At 45.5% G+C, this 7865-nt stretch overlaps 1 protein-coding gene and 1 long non-coding RNA gene across 2 annotated transcripts in view; both read right to left on the bottom strand.

The window, feature by feature from the left end:
* Positions 1-7865, bottom strand: part of LAMB1 (laminin subunit beta 1) — a 71127-nt gene that overhangs the window by 21510 nt on the left and 41752 nt on the right. The gene's annotated exons all lie outside the window — the stretch shown is intronic.
* On the bottom strand, positions 3976-4850 carry LOC109292124. Its single transcript, XR_002096045.1, has 2 exons — positions 4047-4850; positions 3976-4007 (listed from the first exon to the last, which is right to left on the bottom strand). It is a non-coding gene; the product is annotated as an uncharacterized LOC109292124 (long non-coding RNA).

Raw genomic sequence — 7865 nt, 5'->3', positions numbered from 1 at the left:
GGTGGGGGGGCCGATCCTTTTTTTTTTTTTTTTTTTTTCCATGGAGCCTGCCGCATCTCCCATGGCCTGGAGGGTGAGCTGCTGGTGGGCCAAGTGGCTCCTGAGCTGCATAGAGCCCCGGTCCTTCCTTCTACAGCAATAGTGCCCCCTGGGGCTGCCTGCGAGAGTGGCTAGCAAGTGGGTGCTGCCCCAGCTAGGGCTCAAGGATCAGCTAGATTGGGCTTGGTGCTACTTGTGAGCAAGGGTAGCATCCACCCAGGTGGCCCCGGGAGGCACCGCCGCCATTGAGGGAAGGTCCGGGGCCCCCTGCAGCTCAGGGCTTGGTGGCAGCTCGCCCCCCCCAGCTGCGGTAGATGTGGGCAGGCTCTTCAAGGAAAAAAAAAAGAAAAGAAAAAAGGATCAGGCCTCTCACCACTTCCCCACCACTCCAGCAGAGCCTGCTTGCATGAGCTGCCACAGGACTGTGCAGACTCTAAGCTGTGGGAGCCCCCAGTTCCCTCCACGGTGGCAGCACCTCCCAGGGCTACTTGGGCAGGATGCCAGCTGCGCGGGTGGTGCCCCAGCCCGCAGGCAGCAGCTGCTGGATCCAACTCTTCCCTGAGCCTGTGTAGGGAACAGCGCCTGGTGGGCTTCCAGTGGGTAGGCTCGGGGAAGAGTTGGATCTAGCAGGTATCTGCGAGCTGGGGGAGGCCCTGAGCAGCTAGCATCCTACCCAGGCGGCCCAGGGAGCACCGCCACTGCAGAGAATCAGATCAGAACCCTCACTGTAACAGTGACAGAAGCCCCTAAATTGAAATGGTAGGATTTTAATCACTGCAATTAAAAACTCACCGTTTCAATTTAGGGAACTAAACTCCCATCACATACATAAGTGGCCATACACTACAGTTCCCCTTTAAGACCCATCAGAACTCCACTCTGCATAAAATGGGGTTTAAAAAATTTGTTCTTACACTTGCATCACTTTGTGATGCTCTGTAACCCAGGTCTTGAGCTGTTCATAGAACTGTACCCTCATCCCCCTCCAGAAGATAAAACTAGAAACAAAGACTTTTCTTTGCCAAGTAAAACAATCCCAGTTTAAGGGAAAGCAAGGAAAAAGCCATCCCAAAGACTGGATAATCAGAAATAACAGAAACCAAAAGGAGGGCTTTGGTTTATGAATTTGTTTTTAATTTGGGAGGAGCTTTTACATGTTTGTTGGGTCTCCCTGGCTGAAGCCTATTTCGGGCTCCCCTACTATGGCAGCACTCACACAATGTTGTTTAGCATATTACTGACACGGAAACATCCTACCCCCTGACCACCGGTCCAACCACGTAACAGTAATTATTGTATTTTAATTTAGATTTTTAAAGTTTATTTTTTTAAAAGACTCCTCTCTGAGCATCCAGGGCCCAGCACTTCCCACAACAGTAAAGGGGAGTTTCTCTACGGTTCTGGCTGACTGGGTTGCTTTGAAATGCTGCCATGTAACACACTGACCTACTACAGATTTTTGGAAGGCATTCACGTACCTAGCACAGGAGGCACCACACACCTCTAAAAATCCAGACCTACACTCCCTCACATGTCATAATGATACTATAAAACCCTGGCAGTATATCAAAGAGAACTAGTCAGAAACCCAAAGAAACTCCTTTTATCCCCATTACTGTTGTGAAGGGAAGGAAACACCATCATCAGGCTAGGAAATGTTTCTCTTTTATAACATGAGAGAAATTGTGAACAAATGTCCCTGCTGACCACAGCTGTAAGGGCACCTGAAGAGAGGCAATCCCTATAACAAGGCAGTCTCAGGCTATTTAGAGCTTTCTAGCTCACAACCAAACTTGATGACGGCCCCCAGAGATGGCTTAGGGCAGGGGTTGTTGGCAACTTTTTTGGGCAGGGTGTCAAAAAACACCTGCAACCTCAACTTGTAAGATGTTGACACGCTAGGCAATGGAGGAGCTGTGAGGGGCCTGATCCTTTTTGGCAGCACAGCCCCCACCCTGAGGTATGCATGCGAAGCAAAATGCCTTCACGTGCCATGCTCTGGCACCAATGCTGGGGCTTGCCTACCCCTCACTTAGGGTAAAGTTACACGTAGAGCATACCAAAGGCACTTAAAAGGGAGTATTACTTTTAATGTCAGCATGTTAATACTCATTAACTTGTGCTATATGTCCCAAGGCCCCTCCAAGTATCTCAAAGTTATGCCACTTCAAGTGACAGTTAACTTTGGGATGTGCTACCTAGTCAGTGTTAGGATAACTTAACTCTGCTCCACAGAGGTAAAAGGAGCAGGAGATAAAATGAACCTACCAGCTGGATGCTATGTCTCTGTGTGCCTGCCCCTCACTCCCAAGCCACAGCCCCACCAGCCCTGCTGCTGCCTCTCACTTCCTGATCCACAGTATCCCACATCCTGCCAGGACCCTCCCTCCCCAGGCTCCAAACCCCACACACAGACCCACAGCCCCCGACACCTTCAAATAACCCCCCACACACACTTTAAAAATAGCACCATGATTTACATACCAATCTACTGATTTTTTAAGAGTGTCTCATGATTTTTGTCACAATGGGGTTAGCAATACTGCAAGAGGGGGAATACTACATTATCTGCCTAAACTTGATCATCTTATCTCCCTTCCTCCATAAAGAACAAGCAGGCAAACAAAGATATCCAGCAACACAAAAGTTTCAGAGCCTATCGTGTTGCTGGAAATGGCTCCCAGATGTCACTTGGGAGACTAAGTATTAGGGACTAATACTTCAAATCTCATAAGAACACTGAAGGTCCTTTTAAGCAAAGGTAAAAAAAAAAGAAAAAAGAAAAAAAGAAACATTCCTGCAGTCACATGACTAGAAATAGGGAAGAATGCTTCATTCTGCTTCTTAAAACCACACAGATGCTGAAATTACAGAGGAGTCTCTGGTCTTTACATTTTTGCCTTAACCGGCTTTGGTTAGTAACAGTCTTCAGGACAAATAGCTGATTATTTTCTTCACATTAAAGAAAACCCAGGGTGGGGCAGAAAGCTGCAAGTTAATACACATAAAACTACCTGCTTTGAAGATTAGGATGAGTTAGGAAAGGATAATCAAACCTGTCCCCTGCTAAGCAGAAAAGGACATAGTGACCAAATCTCTTGTTATACTAGCTAAAGAATATCTGTTAGTGTTCAACCAGTAAACAAAAAAACAAAAAGTCAGAAAAACCCAAGTGTTTTCTTTGGAACATGTAATGGGAAAAAGTCCCCTCCTTAAATTGTCTGGCCAGAAGAGCTTCTGAATGAACAAACTGTCATTATGTCATGAAATATCATTTTGGAACAACATTTTGTTTCATTTGCATGTTTTGATTGGGAAATTGAAACACTCAGTTGAATTGTTCATTATCCTGCAGAACATTTTAATTTAGATGAAACAAAATCTCATGGAAAAACACTTGCAACCTGCTCTCCTGATCACTCGGTAGTACTCTCTCTCTCCCCGTTAGTAAGCTGCTCCTTTTTAATATCTTCATTTGATAAACCCCTAAACCATAGGTCAGTTCCTATGGCTCATTGTGGTCATTAGCAAAATATTTTCTGATCTTAAAAGATACAAATGCGCCTGCTCCCAGTAAGAAGCAGTTAGTTCCAGTGGCCACATCCAGGTGAGCATGGACGTTTGGTTCCCCAGGGACAGCTAGCAGGTGGACACCTTGTGCTGCTGCTAGTTGTCCCTCGGGAATGCCTGTGCCAGGAGTCCTGTGGTGCATGGCAGGTTCCCCTGGGTGGGGTAGGGGAGGCTGGGGCCAGCCAGCTCCGTGCACTTACACGAGGCCCCCAGGAACCCAGGGGGCTGCAGCAGCAGCAATCATGCTGCTCAGAGCCAGGCTGGCAGCCAGAGCATGGCTCTGGCCATCCAGGCTCCGGTTTTGAGCTGTGTGTTCTGGCCCCATGTGTGCTGTTCCGCTTTTTCTTTTGCACGTTTTTTTTTTTGAACCCCATGGATATCCAGTGGTCAAACACTGCCTCCCCGCCGCATTGCTCCCTTGAAATGCAGAGAACAACTGAATGTGTGATATGTGGCAAAGCACAAACTGTTTTATCACTGTCTTATGTTCAATATATTTAGATTACAATGTTTTATTCTTAATGCACACTGGAATTTCATAAATTAAGTGATTTCAGGATGTCCAAATCTAATTAAGGCCACGGACAGACACCTTCCCCTCAGATTTGGAAGCAACTTACCTTTCCTTTTTGTCTCCAATATATGTGGTGCTAGAATTTCTTCCTTTCTTTCCCATGCCCTGTTCTCTCATGCACAGGAATTAAAAATCTTTTATTTGTTTTCATGTAAAGCATTCACAGAAGTGCTATACTTACATTTTTGTATTTCAGTTTTCAAGTCGAGTGATAAACAAGGCACTTCTTAGATTTCATTAACGCAGTAAAGTCTTTGTAACATGAAAATACCAGATTTCTAATAATTGGCCAAGAGACAAGCTAAACTGATTGCCTTTGATTTTGTAAATTATGGCTCTGTTGAATCTCAGTCCTATTTATCTGGCACTCCCTACTTTTCAAAGTTTAGGAAGGCTGGTGTTTCTAGATAAAAGTGGTTTAGGTAGAAGTGGATCATTTTAATAGTTGCAGGTGAGAGTTGGTAACAAGTAGTTCAATATCAGTGATCTCTTGTAACATTTGTAAAAGAAACCCCACAAAACCTAACCCTCACGGTTTAATTTTTAAAGGCCAGAAGTTACATCTTACAAAAGCAATGAAGTATGAATGGGATAAAAAAAGCTCACCTCATTCAACTTTTTTAGTGTTTTTTATATATACACACATTTATTTCTTTAAGTAACTAAAACATCACATGATGGGTGTTAGTCAAATTGTTCCACACTTCACCAGAAGGTGCTACAGGCAAGTCCCTTTTCCACCTTTCAGTTGTGGATGGATAGCATTAAATGCTTTGTCCCCCAAAGGAAAACAGCAATAGGTTTTGTTCAGGCCTGGCATGGATTTCCTGGGTGTAACAAGCCATTATGATAATCAGACTATTCAGCAATTTGTAAGCTTGAAACTTCTGCATAGTTAGCAGATCTTTTTCTTTGAATAATCAGCTATTGATTCAAATTACACTATAAACTTATTGTTAACTCCTCGGCATTCTGATGTTCTGCCTGCATGCTGATGCAGAACACCCACAGGAGACTTCAGAAACATTTCTACAGCTTCTGAGATTTATGCAGTTTTATGAAGTGCTAACATTACTTTGCAACAGTTTCATGCATAAAATGTTTCTTAAATTGTGTCTGTAAAAGGATAAATTAGAGCTGAGAGTGTTAGCATGCAAGTTTATATTACATGTAGCTAACCAACCACAGGGAAAGACCTAACTATTTCAACTTCATCCTATGAATGCCTAAAACAAAAGAAAGCAAGTCTCTGTCAAGACCCTTCTCTGCTTTCAGCTCATGATACAAATGTTACTTGCATTGCATTAATTCAAGTAACAGCAAAGCTTGATTATTTACTTACCAAGGGGCAAGACAGTCTACCGCAATGGAGCAAAACATACTCCCTCTTTACATTCATGAAGCAGATATAGATCTTCCCTTTGCAGTTGGCCAAGCATACAGTAGCAAGTTAAACCAAGACACAATGGCCATAGTTAATTGCTTCTAAATGAAAAGGCATTTGATACTCTACAAAGGGCTGAGATGCCACTCCTGTAAACCTGTGGCCAAAGATATTGCACATGTGCCTCCGAAGAGTCAGAGAAAATTTCTTAGGTCCTGTCTGGAAAACTTCCAGTTTCCTTTAACAAACCTAAAACATCCTCATTTTTGATTTTACAGGATCCTTCTCCAATTACCATACATCTGTTCTTGTTTACAACAACAGAGATAGCAGCAACATTTTATTTTCTATTTATTTTTACCATTTGTTAATTTTTTTTATTTTATATTTAAAATTATTTTTAAATGCTGTACCTTACTGTTGGAGTGCACAGTGGCTCCATTATAACCCAAGCAGTCCTCAGGAACTCAGACTTTCCTCAGAAATTCCTCTTGTGAGTGAAAAACAGGGCAGTACAAACCTTGAAAGACTCATGCACTGAACCTGCAATTTAGTCGTAAGGGTTTGGAAAAGCTCCAAGCCCTAAAATAATTGAGAGGTTTGTGCTTCAAGAAACCTGAAATTTTACTGCTATCTAAGCAGGTATTTGTCTACATGTGTACATGCATGTGCGTGCACACAGTCATGCACACAAAGAGTTTGAATAATAAACTAAACAATGTAGAGTCTTCCACATGGGCTAGGAGTACTATTAACATAAATATTACCACAGGGTAGAATTATAGTGTGGTTCCCATTTAGTGACATTCACCATGGACTGGCACAAGGCCTTAAGACCTCAACCTCTTAACCCTAATTCCCTAGTAAAAGAAATGACAAGCATGCTGTCAGCCCTACAGCAGCTGTCAGCTCTAGCAGTGGAAATTATGATGGGGAAACCTGTTCTTGAATTTCTGGTTCCCAGCAGAGCAGTGCCAGAGCCATCTCTGGCTTCAGACCCACAGCTGCAATTCATTTAACTTCCCAGATTCCCAGATGCTCAAGCCTCCTACTTAGCAGTTGAATCCACAACACCATTTTCTTCCCCCATTTCCCAGCTGGTGAGCTCTCCTGGGAAGGGGGTGGAAGTCTGAAATACTCAGGGTTTCACAATGGAGTCACTCCCCCAGATGTAGACTCTTTTTCCTGTACCAGGTGTGTCAGGATCCAATTTCCATGCTGTGTAGTCAATCTGATTTCACTCTTTGTTTGATTATCCCAGTCTTTTGTACAGTACTTCAGGAAATGAACACTTCTGTGTCTTTCTCCAACAGCACTTTCTCCATTTTCAGTGAGTGGTCTCCATTTCACAAACTCTCCTCACTATTGATAAACAGGGATCTGGTTTTCTGTTTGGTGTGGAAAAACATGGATTTTCTCCTTTAAAGGAGAAAAATGAAGGGGAAAAGCAGGTTTCCCCTTGCAGGCTGGCAGAGCTCTGGCCTGCAAGGGGCTGCGAGGAGTGGGAGGAGGGCGATCACAGCAGGGGGCACCACATACATGTGTGCATGCACACATGCACGTGGCAGCCAGGTGGTGTGGTGGAAAGCAGTTTCCACAGCTCCCTGCAGGTAAGTCTATGGGGGGACACAGGTGAGACGTGGGGGAGCAGGGGGAGATAAGCAAAGCAGGAGGCTGGGGGGGGTGGGCAGACTGAGGTGGTAGTGGCAGCCACGGTGAGGGAAGAAGTGGGGCAGGGTTGGCGGCTGGGGCTGGGTGAGCTGCCCAGCTGAAGTGGTGTGCAGGCCCTGGCTGGTTCAGGAATGCGTGGCCATGGGGCCCATTTGACAAGTGGGATGACCCATGGGTGGCTTGTCCCTGGAGAGGAGGAGTGGCTCCCTGCTGCTGCGTGTACTCTCGGGGAGGGGTTGGGAGCCAGAGGTAATGTGCTGGACAGGGAATGGGTGGAGAATGTGGCCCCCCAGTTTTGTGTCCACAGTGGGGTGCAGAGCTGTAGCCTGGCTGGATTGGCAGGGGCAGGAGCAGGAGCTGCCTCCACAGCCCAGCAGGTGAGACCCAGCACAGTAGGGCAGAGCAGGGCAATGAAACTTGTTGCCACCATCACCAGCCACACCAGCAGTGCCACCAACAGCACAAGGAGTAACAGACTGGGAAGGAGAGGGGTGGGTTGCATTGCCCTTACCTCCTCCTGCCGCCAGCTGCTTGCATGCCAAGCTGTGGCTGTACCTCACCACCATGGTCCAATCACCATCGCCACACCCCTCGGGCCACCTGCACTGCCCCCCCCTTTGTCAGTGC

Source organism: Gavialis gangeticus, unplaced genomic scaffold (genome assembly GCF_001723915.1).
Source record: "Gavialis gangeticus isolate Ggan-Ray unplaced genomic scaffold, GavGan_comp1, whole genome shotgun sequence".
Classification (NCBI taxonomy): domain Eukaryota; kingdom Metazoa; phylum Chordata; order Crocodylia; family Gavialidae; genus Gavialis; species Gavialis gangeticus.
This window is presented reverse-complemented; position numbering and strand designations above follow the sequence as displayed.